This window comes from Pristiophorus japonicus, chromosome 5 (assembly GCF_044704955.1).
Source record: "Pristiophorus japonicus isolate sPriJap1 chromosome 5, sPriJap1.hap1, whole genome shotgun sequence".
NCBI classification, from domain to species: domain Eukaryota; kingdom Metazoa; phylum Chordata; class Chondrichthyes; family Pristiophoridae; genus Pristiophorus; species Pristiophorus japonicus.
In genome coordinates, this window is record NC_091981.1 from 250,682,990 (window position 1) to 250,706,536 (window position 23,547).

The following is a 23,547-nucleotide window of genomic DNA, read 5'->3' on the forward strand; positions in this document are numbered from 1 at the left end:
GAGTGGTATCATTAATTAGCATAAGACAACATTCCCCATTTGGCTCATGAATTGAATCTATCAGCCTCTGCTGCACATGTATTAAAGATTGAACTGATGCAAAAGAAACATCAAGCAGCAATTTCAAAAACGATGTCTCTTAAATAGTAGCCGATGCTTCTGTCAGTCGATTTTAATTTTATTGATACAAGCAATGAATTTCTTGATGTTCTGACATGAATAGAGTACACAATAATATGTTTAATGATTATTTCTATTAGGGTATTTAAACTTAAGCCCTTTTATTGACTTCTAGTCAATTTATAAAAATGTGCTATAACTTTACATTTTAGTGCATCATTTATCATTGCATGTATTTTTGAAGAAAACAAATAGATTTAAAATCTTTGTTCACTGAAGCACAATTCTCAACCAAAGTACCACCATTTCAAATCAAAACAAAATGTTGGAAACACTCAGCCGAGTATTTGCATTAAAATAAAAGACTAGCCTAGAAAGTATTAGCGGTCGAAGGCTTGATACATTCTTCTGTCACAATTATAGTCAAGGTGTAATCCTATTGAAAATAAATGTATTAGCACCTGCATTAATATAGCCGAGGGATGTCAGGCAAACACATTAAGCATTCATCCGCTAATATCGCCAACAATAATTTCTAAACTATAATGTCATACTGAGTGCAGGAATACTTGATTGGATTCCCCAGCAGTGATAACAGAGCATTAGCAACATATGTATAAAAGCAATCACTGTACTTACATTGCTCTTATAAATTACACTGGTTAAATGGAGCTAAAATATTTATTTATTCAACTGCAGAACTGTAATACCAAGCTGTCTATCGCTTATTTAAGGCTTTAGGCTGTATGCTGTATATCTATCTTAATTATAACTCTCCCATCATCTTCCTCAGTCTCACTTTTATTTAGTTTTCCTATCCACATACAAGTAATTTACTCTTATCATTCATTCCTTGCTTTATCTCTCTGCTGCCCGCTATCATGCTTTTATATTTAATGTATAACTGATGTTTCACATTTCTTCTACACTTATCAACAGTGTACACTTAAAAGGAGTATGTTCGATTACAAAAAGTTATCTTTTCAGATATATGCTGTTTTATATTTATAGTTATGTAAGACAGTACTGCTTAAAAAACTGAATAGGATTGACTGATATATTCTTGGAACAATGAACTCTTCCAGTACCACAGGAAAATGCACTCACAAATTTAGATGGAAAATTGGAGTCGTCTGGATAGTAAGAGTTAATAGATAACTGTCTGAAATAGTGAGAAGGAGCAAATGGACAGCAAGATTACACTGAGAAAATGCACCATACTATTACACATTGGCCCTGAAATTCCGACCTGGCTGGATCCGTACGATATGTACACGTGCCCGAAGAGGCCCCACAAGTTCCAGGTTTAGGCGTGTGAAGCACAAGCGCCTGAACCCGACACTTGCGATTTGTCAAAATGTCTTTTGACAGATCACACACATCCCGGGAGAAGGGCCTTCACGGCTGCAGATTTGGCCATTTGCCCAACTTTTGCTCAGTGAATGTCCTTCAAACTCTGACGCCTGGTAAAAGAAAAAAGAAAGACTTGCATTTATATAGCGCCTTTCACAACCATCGGACGTCGCAAAGTGCTTTACAGCCACTGAAGTACTTTTGGAATGTAGTCACTGTTGAAATGCCTGCTTTTACCTGCGTAAGAATTTTAATACATAGAAAAAAAATCAATGCTATTACTTATTTTTATATTAAAAACCCCTGTCTATGAAGGTAACTTTATTTTTAACACTATTAAAACATTTAAAAACATTTCAAAAAATATTTTTTCTCTAAAACATTTAATTTAATCCAATTTCTATTAATTTTTTTAAAAGTGAAGTGTTTTTGTTATTTATGTTTGTGTTTTATTTGTTTTTAGGGGTATTCTCATTGATAATAATGGGAGCTTGTAGCTCCTATTACTATCGATGAGAATACTACATTGTGATTAGTGGTCCAGGCCCACGTAATCCCAGGAAGCGCTTACGCTCTAAGGATGCGTGGGCATCTGCGCTGGGCTGCGCAGCATGGCCTCAGACTCAAAGTGTTCATTGGAGCGAGACCACCAGGTACATTTGAATTCATTTTTTGGTTGGAGGCAGCTGACCGCAATTTTTGGCCCAATAAAACAGGCTCCCTTAAAAATGAATACGAGGTTGGTTTCAAAGAACTATAGGGTAAACGTGCCGATCTTGGGGAGCTACATTCAAATGGGACAGCTGCTCAGAGCCTATCTTAACCTACAGTCTCTTCAACCAAGGCTTCCCCATAGGGAACACGGAACCAGTGAATTTATTCTGATTCTCATTGGCCTGTGCAAATATTAGCGTAGCGATGCTTAACATGTTTGGATGTAATTTCTTTGCTATTTTAATAAATTAGTTAATACTTCCATTAAGATAATGAGAAAAGGAGCTATAAATGAACATGTTAAGCTAATATGTGCACAGTGAATTTCAAGACTTTAACATGTACACTCATTGGAGCAGACTATATCATCTTTTGCCCTTTCTAAAGACACAGCTTATTCTTATTTTTCTGCTTATTTCTCTTTCTCTTCCATCTACAGTGTCTTCCTTTCCTACCATTTCATAGATATATCAGCTGTCAAATTTAGAACTATAAGTGGGACTTAACCAGGCAGCAATGTGTGTAAATGCTGGACAACTCACACAGTTCACAAGATCTATATGAATTTGTCTTATTTTGATGGTTAACATTTAAATTTAAATAACATCTGTCCAGCTTGATGTAATCAAAGTTCTTCATTTTATATTGTGTTTATGTTTTCAGACTTACCTGCGCCACACTGGGCCTGTTAGGAATTCAAACTCAAATTTATGGTATCGTATACTCATCATCATAGGCAGTCCCTCGAAATCGAGGAAGACTTGCTTCCACTCTAAAAGTGAGTTCTCAGGTGACTGAGCAGTCCAATGTGGGAATTACAGTCTCTGTCATGGGTGGGACAGACAGTCGTTGAAGGAAAGAGTGGGTGGGACTGGTTTGCCGCGCACTCCTTCCGCTGCCTGTGCTTGTTTTCTGCATGCTCTCGGCCTCCCGGATGCTCTTCCTCCACTTTGGGCCATCTTGGACCAGGAATTCCCAGGTGCCGGTGGGGTCTTTGCATTTTATCAAGAAGGCTTTGAGGGTGTCCTTGAAATGTTTGCTCTGTCCAACTGGGGCTCGCTTGCTGTGTCGGAGCTCTGAGTCGAGCGTTTGCTTAGGGAGTCTCGTGTCGGGCATGCAGACTGTTATGTATAGAAGAACTCATCGAGGCTGAGTACTGTGAGCTAAACTTAGTGTGACTTTAGTCTTCTTTATTAATACTCCAGAGTGCCTAAACAACATGGCAGCCAACCTTTTATACTGTGTACAGGTGACCATTAGGACTCCAACAGTTGCGCCCTCTGGTGGCAAGTATTACATAGTTACATACATAACACAGACGATGTGGCCCGCTCAACAGAGCTGGTCGAGTGTGGTCAGTGCTTCAATGCTGGGGATGTTGGCCTGAGTGAGAACATTGACGTGCGTGCGTCTATCCTCCCAGGGGATTTGCAGGATCTTGTGGAGGCAGCGCTGATGGTACTTCTCTAGCGTTTTGAGATGCCTGCTGTATATATATTCCAAGTCTCTGAGCCATATAGGAGGGCTGGTATCACTACTGCCCTGTAGCCCATAAGCTTGGTGACAGATTTGAGGTCCTGGTCTTCAAACACGCTCTTCCTCAGGCGACCGAAGGCTGCGCTGGTGCACTGGAGGCGGTGTTGGACCTCGTCATCGATGTCTGCCTTGCAGATAGTAGGCTCTTGAGGTATGGAAAATGGTCCACATTGTTCAAGGCCGCGCCATGGATTTTGATGACCGGCGGGCAGTGCTGTGTGGCGGAGTCAGATTGGTGAAGGACCTTTGTCTTATGGATGTTTAGTGTAATGCCCATGCTTTTATGGTATTGTATATTCAAGGCTGTAACTAATAACCGATAGTCACTTGTCTTTGATTTGTCTATTTTATTCCTCCCTCTGATTTTCAAGGCTCTTTAGTTGAACTGAGAATAGACAAGAATGTTTGAAGTAATCTCTTTTGAGCCACTTAATGGAGCTAAGTATTAAACCTTCATATAGTTCAAGGGGGGAAGGTTAATGATTTATTTATATATATAATATATATGTTAAAAGAATGCTGCAAGAAGTAATATAGTTTAATGAGAGAACTCATTTAAATTTCAGACATTACTAAACTGCAAACACACATCTTGCTAAAGGTAAATCCACATATTGTGTGACATAGCAATGACCTTTAACCTGGCTACTCTCTAAAGTGATTTTATAAAATATGTGATGAAGTTACAAAATCATTCACCATCCCTGTTAGGTGCCTAATTAGACCAATCAATCAATACTAAGCCCAGAGATAAATAATCTTCTTAATATTTTAAAGAAAAATGTGCCGCATGAATTAATGGCTTCATGAAAGCACTAATTGTTTCTGTATTCATTCATAATGCATTATAAGAATTATCTTCTGAGAAAGTAAAATGATCACCAACAGGCATTCAGTCACGTTAATACTGCTATGAAATGGCAGAAAAGGAGGAAAAATAGTAAACTGGAGAGAAAGAGAAATAAACAGAAAACTAAGAATAAGTTTTCATATACTATACCATAAATTTGTGTTTGAATTCCTAACAGGCCCAGTGGGACTAGGATAAGTCTAAAAACAAAAAGCAATATACACTGAACAACTTTCATCACATCAGGTCAGACAGCTGTTACTTAAATTTAAACTACAACTATCAAAATAAGTCAAATTCATGTGGATCTTGTGGAAGGTGTGAGATTTCCAGCTTTTAGACAGGTTGCTGTCTAGTTAAATCCTACTTATAGTTCTAAATTTGCTGGATGATATACAGTAGACCGGAAAGAATGAGAAATAAGCAGAAAAGTAAGAATAAGCTGTGTGTCTTTAGAAAGGTCGAAAGATGATACAGCATAGGCCAATTGAGCGTACCTGTTAAAGTCTTGAAATTCACTGTGCACATATTAGCTTACAAATATTAGCTCCTTTCTAGCTCCTTTCCCCCCCTATTTGAACTCAAACAGAACTATACTTGAAATTTAACCAGGCAGCAATGTGTGTAAATGCTGGAAAACTCGCACAGTTCACAAGATCCATATGAATTTGACTTCTTTTGATAGCTAAATTTCAAATTTAAGTAGCATCTGTTTATCCTAATGTAATTAAAGTTCTTCATTTTATATTCCAGGACTACAAAGTTTAAATCAGATAGAAATAAACAGATAACAGATTCGGTATTCCGACTTAAAATGTGAACAAAAGTCTAAGGTAAAACTGCATCTCTTTTAAAGTTCCAGTGTGCATCTGTTAAAATAGAAATGAGATCAAGGGGACTGGTTCATTTGTTTGGTTGAGTGAAACATCTCAAACATAGGCCTTCATCGCGAATTGGAATAAAGCCTAAAGTGAAAGATCACCTGAAAGATCACCATACCCTGACAAGTGTTCTGCCAAGTGTCAGGGATATAGATAAGAGCAATGCAACCAATTGCAAAATCAAGCAAAGCCTTGCTAAGACTAAGATTAAGATCCGAATATAAGATGATTTGTCAAGTTGGCAGATCGGGCGTACAAACTTGAATCACTGACCCCGATCTTAACTCTAGGCAGGTGGATAGCTGTGATGTATTTGCTTCATGGATTCTTTGCTTAAGAATTCATAGCAACACATTGCTATTAAAACTAGTTGGTTTATTAGCAAAGGTTTAACAATCACACTCTAGATTATCAGTTCATCCACCAGGCTCACAACCACATGCCTCATCGTGGATCCCCCGAAACCAACTGGCTGGGGTTTTACTGAGTCTTGTGAAATATCATGTGACTGGCTAAGCCACTCCCAACGCAACAGCTCAACAGACCTGTGAGAATACTCACAGGTGCATACATTACTGGTATCGCGAACCCGTTGCTCTATAAATGAAGCTTGGACTATTTTAACTGCCGGTCCTCATTTAGATTCTGCTGGCGTTCTGGGCACAGAAGAAGGCTGAACTGAATGTTAATTATGGTGAAATGACCATGGAGAGTTGAGATCTGCTATAGTTAATTTAAAGAACAACAACTCATCTGGAGAGGATCAAGTTAGTACATAATTATTCAAAGAAAGTAGAGGTGAAAACTTGACATCCATTCTACATCTCTTTAATTTAATGTTGGAAAATGAAGTAATGTTAGTTTGGACAAAAGGAATCCTTTTCAAGCTTCCCAAGAAAGGGAACAGAAGTGATGGTAACAACTGGCATGGTCATACAGTACGCTTTGTGACTGGCAACCTCTTCTGTACTATTACCCTCAACATAATTAGGGTGGCATCGATGGTAAGCTCTGAGACAAGTATGCTGGCTTCCACCAGAACAAATTTTGCATTGCCTAGAACTTTACTCTTCTCAATATCGTTGAACAGACCAAAACATGGCAGTTACCAGAGGTGGTAAATTCTGTTGACTTTCAGAGGCCATTTGATAGCATGGACAGTAATTCATAATTACAAATACTTGAAGTGTATGGGTTATCTAGGGATGTCATTAACCCTGGAATACTACCTGTAGTTTTGGTTTCCATATTTACGAAAGGATATACTTGCTTTGGAGGCAAGGCTCACAAGTTGATTCCGGGGCTGAGGGGGTTGACTTATGAGGAAAGGTTGAGTAGGTTGGGCCTCTACTCATTGGAATTCATAAGAATGAGAGGTGATCTTATCAAAACGAATAAGATTATGAGGGGGTGGGGGGGGGGGGGGCTTGACAAGGTGGATGTTTCCACTGATGGGGGAGACTAGAACTAGAGGGCATGATCTTAGAATAAGGGGCCGCCCATTTAAAACTGAGATGAGGAGAAATTTCTTCTCTCACAGTGTTGTAAATCTGTGGAATTCGCTGCCTCAAAGAGCTGTGGAAGCTGGGACATTGAATAAATTTAAGACAGAAATAGACAGTTTCTTAAACGATAAGGGGATAAGGGGTTATGGGGAGCGGGCGGGGAAATGGAGTCCATCAGCCATGATCTTATTGAATGGTGGAGCAGGCTCGATCGGCTGTATGGCCTACTCCTGTTCCTATTTCTTATGTTCTTATGTTCTTATCATCAAGGTTCTGTATAAAGAATCACAGTGTACTTTGGAAATAGACAATGAGCTATCCGACTGGTTCAATATCACAACTGGTGTCAGTCAAGAGGTGGACCCCTATGCTGTTTGACATTGTGATTAATTTTGTAATCAGACATTCAACTAGCAAATTAGGCATTGCATGGACCAGTGGAGAATTTGGGGAGCTAGACTTTGCAGGCAGCATCTGCCTCATCCACCTCTGGAACATCGCCCAACTCCATTTCTGCCTCAGCTCATCTGCTGCTGAAACCCTCAGCCATGCCTTTGCTACCTCTAGACTTGACTATTCCAACGCACTCCTGGCCGGCCTCGAACATTCTACCCTCGGTAAGCTTGTGGTCATCCAAAACTCGGCTGCTCATTTCCTAACTCGCACCAGGTCCCATTCACTCATCACCCCTGTGCTCGCTGACCTACATTGGCTCCCGGTTAAGCAACATTTCAATTTTAAAATTCTCATCCTTGTTTTCAAATTCCTCCATGGCCTCGCCCCTCTTTATCTCTGTAATCTCCTCCACACCCACAACCCTCTGAGATATCTGCGCTCCTCTAATTCTGGCCTCTCATGCATCCCTGATTTTAATCGCTCAGCCATTGGTGGCTGTGGCTTCAGCTGCCAAGTCCCTAATCTCTAGAATTTCCTCATCAAACCTCTCCACCTCTCTAACTATCTTTCCTCCTTTAAGATGCAACTTAAAACTTACCTCTTTGACCAAGCTTTTGGTCATCTGCCCTACTAACTCCTTATGGGACTAGTGTCACTTTTTGTTTTATAATGCTCCTGTGAAGCACCTTGGGTCATTTTACTACATTTAAGATGCTATATAAATACAAGTTGTTGTTGTTGCTATTAATAAAAATCTAGAAGAGACCCAAAGAAAGACAAGCAATCTCGAGGCCAGAAATATTGGGTTATACAGTTCAAAAATCCAGGTCACGAAAGTTAATGTTGGGTCTGGTGAAGAAATACACCAGGAAGGTGAATGGCTGAAAACCCTACATCCTTTCACCTGCTTAGACAGTGTGGCGCAAGATGATGAAGGCTGCAAGTCAGGTGTCAAAACTCACATCAGAAAAACTAATGAGCTTTTCAAACACTTCACTCAATCTAGACATCAAGTGATTGGAGAAAAAGACAAAATTAAGGCTTTTTAGAAAGAAAGACTTGCATTTATATCGCGCCTTTTACAACCACCAGACGTCTCAAGGTGCTTTACAGCCAACTCCGTTTCTGCCTCAGCTCATCTGCTGCTGAAACCCTCAGCCATGCCTTTGCTACCAGTGTAGTCACTGTTGTAATGTGGGAAATGCAACAGCCAATTTTGCACACAAGCAAGCTCCCACAAACGGAAATGTGATAATGACCAGATAAACTGTTTTTTGTTATGTTGATTGAGGGATAAATACTGAGGGACACTGGAGCTAACTCCCTGCTCTTCTTCAAAATAGTGCCATGGGACCTTTTACGTTCACCTGAGAGAGCAGACGGGGCCTCGGGTTAACATCTCATCCGAAAGACAGCACCTCCGATAGTGCAGCACTCCCTCAGCACTGCACTGGAGTCACAGCCTAGATTTATGTGTTCAAGTCCCTGGAATGGGACTTGAACCCACTACCTTCTGACTCAGAGGCAAGTGTGTTACCCACTGAGCCACAGAGCAATGTGTTGGCTGTGCTCCTACTTGGATCAGAAATGTAAAAGTCCAACAAAGCCATTCAAAAGAACTCAACAGCTTGCAGTGTATGCCAGTGTCTATCTGCATTACCAAAAGGGAAGAATGAAAATGTAGTTCAGAGAGCACAGACACCTCCACTGACTAAGCTGTCCGGAAAGAAGGTGGGTCTACAATAGTCACATTCTGAGAATGCCTGACACAAGGATGCCTTAGCAAATATGGAAATGGAAGTCATGAGGGAAAAGATATAGAGATCAATCAAGAGGAACTCTATGCAACACAAAAACAATGGATGTGGCAGAAGAGCACTTGTAACGGCACGAGTTATAGGCAGAAGCTCAAGACAGAATTGGATGACGTTGATTGGTTTCTGCCATATGCCCCCACCCCAGTAATGTGCTCTCTCCAATTTAGAAACAGTTTGAAGATTGCTTTAAGGTCTGGTGCCCTATAGGCAATGAATAGCCAGGATAACTGCTCATCTGATCTTTATTCCCTCTCTTTTGGAGATGTTGTGAACTCACAACTTACCTCTTCATGCACAATTTGTTGGAGCTTGAATACACTGCACCCCATGGCACCCACTCACTATCCTTTGCAATCTTACCTCTTGTTTAATATTATTCTATCTCTCATCTATATTTCTACCTATTTTATGTTTGCATTTTGTACTTTAGTGCAGTTATTTCTTTTTCATTTCCTCTTCCTTCATTTGTTTTTTCTTGCCTTTCTGTCTTTTGAACATTGTTTTTTTCAAAGTACTTCTTGTTTCACTTTCTGATTGTCCTCCTGTGACTCTCTGTCATTGTCCATATTTCAGAGGGCGAGAGATGAGTAAAACATCAGAGGTGGGAAAGACTGTGGGTGGTTTGAAAATCAAAACAGAGTGGTCAAATTGAACAATAAGTGGATGCTGTGAAGCTTGTTGAGAGCCAGTGAACGCTGTCCGAGGTTGTACTAACAGCATAAACACAGCCTGGAATAAAAAAATTGGGCTTGGCAGCTGCAGCACACAAAAATAACAAAAGTCCAGTTTGGATGTCTAACTGTAGCTGTTTTTATCTTGGCTTATTATTTGTTATTTCTAAATTTGCAACTGAAACCTAGCCAGACAATTGGTTTGAACCCAGCTATAGCTTTTTCTTGGACCACCCAGAGGTGCATTGTCTTCTGGCAACGTCTTCCTAGTTGTCAATAAAGATGGTGTAAACACCCAGGGAGTAAAATTTTACTTCAGCAAGGGCGTAAAATGGGCGACAGTGAACGGCCGCCCCTTATACCCCGCCACCTGATTTTCCCATTCGGTGACTTAATTTCAGCAGCCTCTGCTCTGTGATACATGAAGTAAAAGTAGTCATAAACAGGTATGACTATGAGACTGGTGTAGTGGTGGGCTGTGTTGTCTCAGAGGACTCGAAGTTCAATCTCTTGCCCCATTGCGTTTGCTGATCTCAACTGGAGCAGGACTTAGGGTAAACGTTGCCCTTGTGTTCCTTGTCTAGGGTGGAGAAGCGAGGGGTAATCAGTCATGACTACTGCTGTCTTACATGTAAAAGAAAGAAAGACTTGCATTTATATAGAGCCTTTCACGACCTCAACAGCCAATGAAGTACTTTTAAAGTGCAGTCACTATTGTAGAGTAGGAAATGTGGCAGTCAATTTGTGCACACCAAGTTTCCACAAATAACAATGAAATAGATTACCAGGTTATCTGTTTTAGGTGGCGGTTGAATAATGCCATGGAATCTACTATGCCCATCTGAGAGGGCAGATGCGGCCTCGGTTTAACGTCTCATCTGACAGACGGTACCTCCAACAAGGCAGCACTCCCTCATTACTGCACTGAATTGCCAGCCTAGATTATATGCTCAAATATCTGGAGTAAGACTGTAAGATTTCTACAACTCTGGTATTAAATTTGACAATGAGATAATTCTTTTAAAACAATTGGAACAGTTTATTAAAAAAACACACACACATGCACATCGACCTTAGTTACAACAGATACAATGAGGTTATAATAAAGAGTGATATATGTTACTTCCCTTTGGCCGGCTGGTTCAGAAGAGAGAGAAAAGTCTTTGGCTGAGTTCTTTATACCTCTCAAAGCCATTGTCCCTCCGAAAGCCTCAGGATTGGACCTTGGTTCCAGGGCAATTCCTTATTGGCTCTCCTCACACATGTGGCAATCTGGCCTGGCTCAGCCATCTCTTGATTAGTTTAAATGGCTTTCCAATACACAAAACCCATGCAGCAGCTCTGTGGGCTTCCAATTTATTTATTTCAAAACACAGCCCATGCTGGCAAACTGTGGGCTTTCATTTTGTCTCAACACAAACAGGCTTTTCCATATAACCAACACTTATACATACACAGAATCAATTTTAATCATTAATAAACACTTTTATTCTTACAAACTCCCCACCTTGAGGGGGAAATATCCTTATTGACCTCTCATATGGTTTATCTCCTCAGGAATCATGTATCATAGACATTGAGAGGGAGAGAGAGAAAAGTGGATGGCCTGACTTGATCCCCATCTCGTAATGTGTAGGCCACATAGGGGATTTACTATAGTATAATTACATCTCCAGCAGAGACTCTCCCCTTCCCGTATCTTCAGTGCACTGTCGCTTCTCAAAGCACATTGATGATTGATGATGTTCATGAGTCATGCTGCAGCTCCCACTTCTCCATCTTCCCTCAGCTTCAGTCTTAACCAGTATTGTCCTGACAATCGTGAGGATCCGTGACATGATCTGTGGGAAACAAGATCAGTGCAGTATTTACTCATTGGCAGTTTTTAACTACTTAATGTGAAACCACTTCTTGTACTTAACATCCATTTTCCCCGGTAACTGAATCAAATAAACCGTGGGGTTCAATCGGTCTATAATCTTATGCGGTCCCCACCACCTGGGCACAAAGGCAGCTTCTGTTTCCTATAATTTGGAATCGTTACAGAGTCTCCCACCTCATATTCAAAGGGACGTACTTTCTTGTCAAAATATTTTTTAATTTGTCTTTTTGACTTCCCTAATTTGGTGGCCACAAATCGATTGATCTGATCGGTGTAATCTATCAGTTGTTCCAGTCACTTGGAACTACATGTTTTCATTGTCCCTGCTAGTGTTAGCTGGCCTGGTGTTCTCATGAGCCTCCCCGTCATGGCCTGAAATGGGGAGACCCCTGTTGTTCTATGAGGTGTGGACCTCATTGACATTAAGCACATTGGCAGCATGTTAGCCCATTGAGTGGGGTGGTCTGCTCACAAGTTTTTTAACATTAACTTGAGGGTCCTGTTCCCCCTTTCGACCCCTCCGGATGACTGGGGGTGGTGAGCAATATGCAATTTGTGTTTTATCCCCAACATTTCCTGCAGGTGGGTAAAAATTTTACCGGTAAAGTGTGAACTTTGTACTCCTCACCAAAAAACACATGATTCAATAGTGTTTTGGCTCCTGTGATTGCGGTGTTGGAGCGTCAGGGGAATGCTTCGATCCATTTAGTGAATTGATCCACCACCACTAATGTTATGCTCATAATAAGGGAATGCAACTGAGTACTGTAGATAATGAGTAAGTGTGATCATTGCTCCTTTATTCAGACTCCAGAGTGTTGGTACAGCGTGGGAGACCTGCTTATATACAGTGCTCTCAAGGGATGCTGGGATCCCTTGGGACTCCAACAGGTAAGCCCTCTGGTGGCGGTATTATACAGGTTACCTGGGGCTGCATACATAACATCACTCCCTCCAAAGGTCAATAGTACCCGTAATTACAGGGTGAGACGATCTGGGACTTTTCGTTCCCTTGTCGATCGTCTCGGTACAAATGCAGGTGTGGGTGAGTTGGTTAATTCTTCGCTGGGCTGCTGGGCAGCTGGCCTTGCAGGGCTGCTGGGGATGGTGAGTTCAGTTTTGTGGTCAGCCGTGATGTCGGCTGCCACTTGTGTGTATGTTGGGGGGTCGAAGTTGGTGGTGTCCTCATCGGGTTGCTCGTGGATGTTTGTAAACCGCAGTTTGGTTTGGTCCAAATGCTTTCTGCAAGTTAGTCCATTGGGAAGTTTGACCTGAAACACCCTACTCGCTTCTTTGGCTATGACAGTGCCAGCAAGCCATTTGGGACCATGTCCATAATTGAGTACAAATACCGGGTCATTGACTTCAATATCGCGTGACAAGTTTGCGCGATCATGGTACGTGCTCTGTTGATGCCGCCTGCCCTCGACGGAGATCAGGGTGGACAAGAGAGAGCCTTGTTTCGAGTGCCCTTTTCATGAGCAGCTCGGCTGGGGGAACCCGAGTGAGCGAGTGGGGTCTGGTGCGGTAACTGAACAGGACTTGGGACAGGCGGGTCTGCAGGGAGCCTTCTGATGAGGGAGTTGAGTGTAGTGTCTCCGCGTTTGCGGAACACACTGGGCTGGGTGGCGGTATGAGTTGTGAGGAGGACGTTAAAGGCTGCGGGGTGACTTGGACAGGTTGAGTGAGTGGGCAAACGTGTGGCAGATGCAGTATAATGTGGATAGGTGTGGGGTTGTCCACTTTGGTGGCAAGGACACGAAGGCGGAATATTATCTGAGTGACAGCAGATTGGGAAAAGGGGAGGTGCAACAAGACCTGGGTGTCATGGTACATCAGTCATTGAAAGTTGGCATGCTGGTACAGCAGGCAGTGAAGAAGGCGAGTGGTATGTTGGCCTTCATGGCTGGGGGAATTGAGTATAGGAGCAGGGAGATCTTACTACAGTTGTACAGGGCCTTGGTGAGGCCTCACCTGGAATATTGTGTTCAGTTTTGCTCTCCTAATCTGAGAAAGGACGTTCTTGCTATTGAGGGAGTGCAGCGAAGGTTCACCAGACTGATTCCCGGGATGGCAGGACTGACATATGAGGAGAGACTGGATCAACTGGGCCTGTATTCACTGGAGTTTAGAAGGATGAGAGGGGATCCCATAGAAACATATAAAATTCTGACGGGACTGGACAGGTTAGATGCGGGAAGAATGTTCCCGATGTTGGGGAAGTCCAGGACCAGGGGGCACAGTCTTAGGATAAAAGGTAGGCCATTTAGGACTGAGATGAGGAGAAACTTCTTCACTCAGAGAGTTGTTAACCTGTGGAATTCCCTACCACAGAGAGTTGTTGATGACAGTTCATTGGATATATTCAAGAGGGAGTTAGATATGGCCCTTGCGGCTAAAGGGATCAAGGGGTATGGAGAGAAAGCAGGAAAGGGGTACTGAGGTGAATGATCAGCCATGATCTTATTGAATGGTGGTACAGGCTTGAGGGCCAACTGGCCTACTCCTGCACCTATTTTCTATGTTTATATAGAAACATAGAAACATAGAAAATAGGTGCAGGAGTAGGCCATTCGGCCCTTCTAGCCTGCACCGCCATTCAATGAGTTCATGGCTGAACATGCAACTTCAGTACCCCATTCCTGCTTTCTCACCATACCCCTTGATCTCCCGAGTAGTAAGGACTTCATCTAACTCCTTTTTGAATATATTTAGTGAATTGGCCTCAACAAATTTCTGTGGTAGAGAATTCCACAGGTTCACCACTCTCTGGGTGAAGAAATTCCTCCTCATCTCGGTCCTAAATGGCTTACCCCTTATCCTTAGACTGTGTCCTCTGGTTCTGGACTTCCCCAACATTGGGAACATTCTTCCTGCAGCTAACCTGTCTAATCCCGTCAGAATTTTAAACGTTTCTATGAGGTCCCCTCTCATTCTTCTGAACTCCAGTGAATACAAGCCCAGTTGATCCAGTCTTTCTTGATAGGTCAGTCCCGCCATCCCGGGAATCAGTCTGGTGAACCTTCGCTGCACTCGCTCAATAGCAAGAATGTACTTCCTCAGGTTAGGCGACCAAAACTGTACACAATACTCCAGGTGTGGCCTCACCAAGACCCTGTACAACTGTAGCAACACCTCCCTGCCCCTGTACTCAAATCCCCTTGCTATGAAGGCCAACATGCCATTTGCTTTCTTAACCGCCTGCTGTACCTGCATGCCAACCTTCAATGACTGATGTACCATGACACCCAGGTCTCTTTGCACCTCTCCTTTTCCTAATCTGTCACCATTCAGATAATAGTCTGTCTCTCTGTTTTTACCACCAAAGTGGATAACCTCACATTTATCCACATTATACTTCATCTGCCATGCATTTGCCCACTCACCTAACCTATCCAAGTCGCTCTGCAGCCTCATAGCATCCTCCTCGCAGCTCACACTGCCACCCAACTTAGTGTCATCTGCAAATTTGGAGATACTACATTTAATCCCCTCGTCTAAATCATTAATGTACAGTGTAAACAGCTGGGGCCCCAGCACAGAACCTTGCGGTACCCCACTAGTCACTGCCTGCCATTCTGAAAAGTCCCCATTTACTCCTACTCTTTGCTTCCTGTCTGACAACCAGTTTTCAATCCATGTCAGCACATTAGCCCCAATCCCATATGCTTTAACTTTGCACATTAATCTCTTGTGTGGGACCTTGTCGAAAGCCTTCTGAAAGTCCAAATATACCACATCAACTGGTTCTCCCTTGTCCACTCTACTGGAAACATCCTCAAAAAATTCCAGAAGATTTGTCAAGCATGATTTTCCTTTCACAAATCCATGCTGACTTGGACCTATCATGTCACCTCTTTCCAAATGCACTGCTATGAAATCCTTAATAATTGATTCCATCATTTTACCCACTACCGATGTCAGGCTGACCGGTTTATAATTCCCTGTTATCTCTCTCCCTCCTTTTTTAAAAAGTGCGGTTACATTGGCTACCCTCCACTCCATAGGAACTGATCCAGAGTCAATGGAATGTTGGAAAATGACTGTCAATGCATCCACTGTTTCCAAGGCCACCTCCTTAAGTACTCTGGGATACAGTCCATCAGGCCCTGGGGATTTATCGGCCTTCAATCCCATCAATTTCCCCAACAATTTCCCGACTAATAACGATTTCCCTCAGTTCCTCCTCCTTACTAGACCCTCCGACCCCTTTTATATCCGGAAGGTTGTTTGTGTCCTCCTTAGTGAATGCCGAACGAAAGTACTTGTTCAATTGGTCCGCCATTTCTTTGTTCCCCGTTATGACTTCCCCTGATTCTGACTGCAGGGGACCTACGTTTGTCTTTACTAACCTTTTTCTCTTTACATATCTATAGAAACTTTTGCAATCCGTCTAAATGTCCCCTGCAAGCTTCTTCTCGTACTCCATTTTCCCTGCCGTAATCAAACCCTTTGTCCTCCTCTGCTGAGTTCTAAATCTCTCCCAGTCCCCGGGTTCGCTGCTATTTCTGGCCAATTTGTATGCCACTTCCTTGGCTTTCATACTATCCCTGATTTCCCTTGATAGCCACGGTTGAGCCACCTTCCCTTTTTTATTTTTATGCCAGACAGGAATGTACAATTGTTGTAGTTCATTCATGCGGTCTCTAAATGTCTGCCATTGCCCATCCAGAGTCAACCCCTTAAGTATCATTCGCCAATCTATCCTAGCCAATTCACGCCTCATACCTTCAAAGTTACCCTTCTTTAAGTTCTGGACCATGGTCTCTGAATTAACTGTTTCATTCTCCATCCTAATGCAGAATTCCACCATATTGTGGTCACTCTTCCCCAAGGGGCCTCGCACAACGAGATTGCTAATTAATCCTCTCTCATTACACAACACCCAGTCTAAGATGGCTTCCCCCCTAGTTGGTTCCTCGACATATTGGTCTAGAAAACCATCCCTTATGCACTCCAGGAAATCCTCCTCCACCGTATTGCTTCCAGTTTGGTTAACCCAATCTATGTGCATATTAAAGTCACCCATTATAACTGCTGCACCTTTATTGCCCTAATTTCATGTTTGATGCCCTCCCCAACATCACTACTACTGTTTGGAGGTCTGTACACAACTCTCACTAACGTTTTTTGCCCTTTGGTGTTCTGCAGCTCTACCCATATAGATTCCATATCATCCAAGCTAATGTCCTTCCGAACTATTGCCTTAATTTCCTCCTTAACCAGCAATGCTACCCCACCTCCTTTTCCTTTTAATCTATCTTTCCTGAATGTTGAATACCCCTGGATTTTGAGTTCCCAGCCCTGATCATCCTGGAGCCACATCTCCGTAATCCCAATCACATCATATTTGTTAACATCTATTTGCACAGTTAATTAATCCACTTTATTGCGGATACTCCTTGCATTAAGACACAAAGCCTTTAGGCTTGCTTTTTTAACACCCTTTTAGAATTTTGCTGTACAATGGCCCTTTTTGTTGTTTGCCTTGGGTTTCTCTGCCCTCCACTTTTCCTCATCTCCTTTCTGTCTTTTGCTTTTGCCTCCTTTTTGTTTCCCTCTGACTCCCTGCATTGGTTACCATCCCCCTACCATATTAGTTTAACTCCTCCCCAACAGCACTCACAAACACTCCCCCTAGGACATTGGTTCCGGTCCTGCCCAGGTGCAGACTATCCGGTTTGTACTGGTCGCACCTCCCCCAGAACCGGTTCCAATGCCCCAGGAATTTGAATCCCTCCCTGCTGCACCACTGCTCAAGCCACGTATTCATCTGCGCTATCCTGCGATTCCTACTCTGACTAGCACGTGGCACTGGTAGCAATCCCGAGATTACTACTTCTGAGGTCCTACTTTTTAATTTAGCTCCTAGCTCCTTAAATTCGTTTCGTAGGACCTCATCCCTTTTTTTACCTATGTCGTTGGTACCAATGTGCACCACGACAACTGGCTGATCTCCCTCCCTTTTTAGAATGTCCTGCACCCGCTTCGAGACATCCTTGACCCTTGCACCAGGGAGGCAACATACCATCCTGGAGTCTCGGTTGCGGCCGCAGAAACGCCTATCTATTCCCCTTACAATTGAATCCCCTATCACTATCGCTCTCCCACTCTTTTTCCTGCCCTCCTGTTTCTATGACACGCATTTGAAGCTTTGCTTGATGGTCTAGACTGTCCATTCTGACTGACCGTTGGAGGCGGGCTTGAACGGGACAGATGTGACTTGCTTGATCCCATTGCAGGTCATGAATTCCTTGAATTCAGCACTGGTGAAGCACGGCCCATTGTTGCTGACAAGTACATCGGGCAGGCCGTGCGTGGCAAACATGGCTCGTAAGCTTTCGATGGTGGCAGTGGACGTGCTTACAGACATTATTACACATTCAATCCATTTAGAGTTAGCATCCACAACAACCAAAAACATTTTGCCTAGGAACAGGCCCGCAAAGTCAACGCGGATCCTTGACCACGGTTTGGAGGACCATGACCACAAACTTAGCGGTGCCTCTCTGGGTGCATTGCTCAGTTGAGAGCAAGTTTTGCATTGGCGCACGCACGAATCTAAGTCTGAATCGATTCCGGACCACCACACATGGGATCTGGCTATAGCTTTCATCATTACTATGCCTGGGTGGGTACTATGTAGGTCGTGTATGAACGTTTCCCTGCCTTTCTTGGGCAAAACCACGCGATTACCCCACAGAAGACAGTCCGCCTGTATGGACATTTTGTCTTTGCGCTGCTGGAACGGTTTGATCTCTTCATGCATCTCCGCTGGGACGCTGGACCAGCTCCCACGGAGGACACAGTTTTTTTTACCAGGGACAGTAAAGGATCCTGGCTTGTCCAGGTCCGGTTCTGGTGGGCTGTAATGGGTGACTTTTCATTTTCGATTGCATCCATCACCAAGAGCCAGTCTGCAGGCTGTGCCATTTCCACCCCGGTGGTGGGCAATGGTAGCCTGCTGCGAGCATCAGCACAGTTCTCTGTACCTGGTCTGTGGTGGATTACATAGTTGTATGCAGCCAGTGTGAGCACCCATCTTTGGATGCGGGCAGAGGCATTGGTATTAATTCCTTTGCTCTCTGAGAATAGCGATATGAGCGGCTTATGGTCAGTTTCTAGCTCAAACTTGAGATTAAGTAGATACTGATGCATTTTTTTCACCCCGTAAACGCATGCTGTAGGCCCTTTCAGCCTTGGACAAACTCCTGGAAGCATAGGCGACCGGTTCCAATGTTCCCGATTCATTAGCTTGTTGTAACACACACCTGATCCCGTATGAAGACGCATCGCAAGCTAGCACTAAACGTTTACATGGATTGTAGAAGACAAGCAGTTTGTTGGAACATAACAGATTTCTGGCTTTCTCAAAAGTAGCCTCTTGTGATTTCCCCCATACCCAGTAATCTTCCTTGCGTATCAGCACATGTAGGGGTTCTAGCAAAGTGCTTAACCAGGGTAGGAAATTACTGAAATAGTTGAGGAATCCCGGAAACGACCGTAGCTCCGTCATGTTCTGTGGTCTCGGCGCGTTTTTGATGGCCTCTATCTTGGCGTCATTGGGTCTGATGCTGTCTGCCGCGATTCTTCTCCTTAAGAACTCGATCTCTGGCGCCCGGATCTCGAGCGTTTCAACCTGAGTCCCACACGATCTAGCTGACTTAGAACCTCTCCCAGGTTCTTCAAGTGTTCGATGGTGTCCCGACCTGTGACCAGTATGTCGTCCTGGAAAACCACGGTGCGCAGAACTGACTTGAGCAGGCTCTCTATGTTCCTTTGGAAAATTGCTGCGGCCAATTGAATCCCAAATAGGCATCTATTGTAGATGAACAGACCTTTGTGCGTGTTGATGCAGGTGAGGCCTTTCGAAGATTCTTCCAGCTCCTGCGTCATGTAGGCCGAGGTCAGGTCCAACTTGGTGAATGTTTTTCCTCCAGCCAGGGTCGCAAATAGATTGTCTGCTTTGGGTAGCGGATATTGGTCCTGTAGCAAAAAACGGTTAATCGTTACTTTATAGTCCCCACAAATTCTGACCGTGCCATTGTCTTTGAGAAATGGAACAATCAGACTAGCCCGCATGTTGAACTCCACCGGCGCGATGATGTGTTCTCGCTGCAGCCTGTCCAACTCAATTTCCACTTTCTCTCATCATATATGGTACCACCCCTGCTTTGTGGTGGATGGGTCGTGTACTGGGAACCAAGTGGATTTGTACCTTTGCCCCCGAGAAACATCCGATGCCTGGCTCAAACAATGATGGGAATTTGCTCAGAGCTTGGGCACATGAGGCGTCGTCAATGGATGAGAGCGTTCGGATGTCGTCCCAGTGCCAGCGAATTTTTCCCAGCCAGCTTCTACCGAACAGTGTAGGGCCAGCTCCTGGTGTAATCCATAGTGGGAGTTCGTGCACTGCTCCATCATAGGAGACTTTTGCTGCTGCGCTGCCAATTACAGGGATCAGCTCTTTAGTGTAAGTTCTTAGCTTTGTATGAATGTGGCTAAGCTTGGGCCTGTGTGCCTTGTTGCACCACAGCCTGTCAAAGGCCTTTTTGCTCATGATATACTGACTCGCACCCGTGTCCAGTTCCATGGATACTGGAATTCCATCCAGTTCAACTTTTAGCATGATCGGTGGACATTTCGTGGTGAAGGTGTGTACCCGTCTGAAGGTGTCTGCCTCCTCGGTTCGAGTCTCTAGTTCAGTCTGATCCACCATGGATCTATTCTCCTCTGCAACAGAGTGGTTTGCAGGGTTTGCAGGTCGTCTGTACATTTGCTGGGGTGTCTCATTATTCCACAGCCTTTGCACACATAGTGCTTGAAGCGGCATTGATGGGCTCGATGATCACCTCCACAGCGGCAACAAGGTATTAACTGCTTCGCATTACCGATTGATGGCGGATTCTGGGTCATCTGAGGTCGTGCAGCTGCCGGTGTGGACATTCTGCCATCTGCATTCCTGCCTGAAAACGACGTTACTTTGTGTACAGTACTTGCCGATGCATCTTTATGCTGCAAAATTTGTTTAGTGTTATCGCTGGTGGACATAAATGCCTGGGCTATCGTTATGGCTTTGCTCAGATTCGGTGTTTCAACAGTCAATAGTTTGCAAAGGATAATCTCATGGCCAATGCCAAGCACAAAAAAGTCTCTTAGCATTTTCTCCAGGAATCCATCAAATTCGCAACGTCCTGCAAGGTGCCTTAGTTCGGCGATGTAGCTCGCCACTTCCTGGCCTTCAGACTGCTGACACGTGTGAAATCGATACCTTGCCATCAGAACGGTTTCTTTGGATTTAGGTGCTCCCGGACCAGCGTACAGTTCTTCATAGAATTTGGTTGTTGGATTCACCGGAGTGAAGATTCTTCATGAGAAGATTCTCCATAGGTTGTTGCCCCGCAGACAATGAGGAGAATCGCCTTTCGTTTGGCAGCGTTCTAATTCCCTTCCATGTGGGAACTCAGGGACACTTCCGGTGTCCCTGACGACTACGTGTGCGGGAAGTGTATCCGCCTCCAGCTCCAGACCGTCCGCGTTGCGGAATTGGAGCTGAGGGTGGATTCACTCTGGAGCATCCACGATGCTGAGAATGACGTGAGTAGCATGTGTAGCAAGTTGGTCTTACCGCAGGTAAAGGGTCCACAGCCAGATAGGGAATGGAAGGCCAGCAGGAAGAGCAGTGCAAGGAAGGTAGTGCAGGGGTCCCCTGCGGTCACCCCATGCAAAACAGATACACCGCTTTGAGTACTTTTGAGGGGATGACTCATCAGGGGCCAAGTTCATGGCACCGTGGCTGGCTCTGCTGCACAGGAGGGCAGGAAAAAGAGTGGGAGAGCGATAGTGATAGGGGATTCAATTGTAAGGGGAATAGATAGGCGTTTCTGCAGCCACAACCGTGACTCCAGGATGGTATGTTGCCTCCCTGGTGCAAGGGTCAAGGATGTCTCGGAGCGGGTGCAGGACATTCTGAAAAGGGAGGGTGAACAGCCAGTTGTCGTGGTGCACATTGGGACCAACGATATCGGTAAAAAAAGGGATGAGGTCCTACGATACGAATTTAAGGAGCTAGGAGCTAAGTTAAAACATAGGACCTCAAAAGTAGTAATCTCTGGATTGCTACCAGTGCCACGTGCTAGTCAGAGTAGGAATCGCAGGATAGCTCAGATGACTACGTGGCTTGAGCAGTGGTGCAGCAAGGAGGGATTCAAATTCCTGGGGCATTGGAACCGGTTCTGGGGGAGGTGGGACCAGTACAAACCGGATGGTCTGCACCTGGGCAGGACCGGAACCAATGTCCTAGGGGGAATGTTTGCTAGTGCTGTTGGGGAGGAGTTAAACTAATATGGCAGAGGGATGGGAAACAATGCAGGGAGACAGAGAGAAACAAAATGGAGACAGAAGCAAAAGACAGAAAGGAGATGAGTAAAAGTGGAGGGCAGAGAAACCCAAGGCAAAAAACAAAAAGGGCCATTGTACAGCAAAATTCTAAAGGGTCAAAGTGTAATAAAAAGGCAAGCATGAAAGCTCGGTGCCTCAATGCGAGGAGTATTTGGAACCCAGGAGAGGGCTCTGAGCTAGTTAGAGTGGGTGAGAGCTCAGATGAACAGGATCCCAAGAAAGAATGCAAAAGGCAGGAGACAACAGAGCAGAGTAGCACTGGGGTAAGTGTAACCCACAAGGTGATAGGAAGGGACAATATGTATGAATATAAAGGGGCTGCAGGAGGAGTCAAAACTAAAAATCATGGTTTAAAAACTAGTATTAAAACACTTTACCTAAACGCACGCAGCATTCAAAATAAAGTAAATGAGTTGACGGCACAAATCATTACAAATGAGTATGATTTGGTGGCCATTACAGAAACGTGGTTGCAGGGTGGCCAAGACTGGGAATTAAACATACAGGGTAGCTGACAATTCGGAAAGATAGACAAGAAGGGAAAGGAGGTGGGTGGCTCTGTTAATAAAGGATGATATCAGGGCAGTTGTGAGAGACAATATTGGCTCTAATGAAAAAAATGTTGAATCATTGTGGGTGGAGATTAGAGATAGTAAGGGGAAAAAGTCACTTGTGGGCATAGTTTATAGGCCCTCAAATAATAACTTCACGGTGGGGCAGGCAATAATCAAGGGAATAATGGAGGCATGTGAAAAAGGAACGGCAGTAATCATGGGGGATTTTAACCTACATATCGATTGGTCAAATCAAATCGCACGGGGTAGCCTTGAGGAGGAATTCATAGAATGCATATGGGATTGTTTCTTAGAACAGTATGTTACTGAACCCAGAAGGGAGCAAGCTATCTTAGATCTGGTCCTGTGTAATGAGACAGGAATAATAAACGATCTCCTAGTAAAAGATCCTCTCGGAATGAGTGATCACAGTATGGTTGAATTTGTAATACAGATTGAGGGTGAGGAAGTAGTGTCTCAAACGAGCGTACTATGCTTAAACAAAGGGGACTACAGTGGGAATTGAGGAACAGTGGAGGACTTTTAAGGAGCTCTTTCATAGTGCTCAACAAAAATATATTCCAGTGAAAAAGAAGGGCGGTATGAGAAGGAATAACCAGCCATGGATAACCAAGGAAATAAAGGAGAGTATCAAATTAAAAACCAATGCATATAAGGTGGCCAAGGTTAGTGGGAAACTAGAAGATTGGGAAAATTTTAAACGACAGCAAAGAATGACTTAGAAAGCAATAAAGAAAGGAAAGATAAATTACAAAAGGAAAATTGCGCAAACATAAAAACAGATAGTAAAAGCTTTTACCGATATATAAAACGGAAAAGAGTGACTAAAGTAAAAGTTGGTCCCTT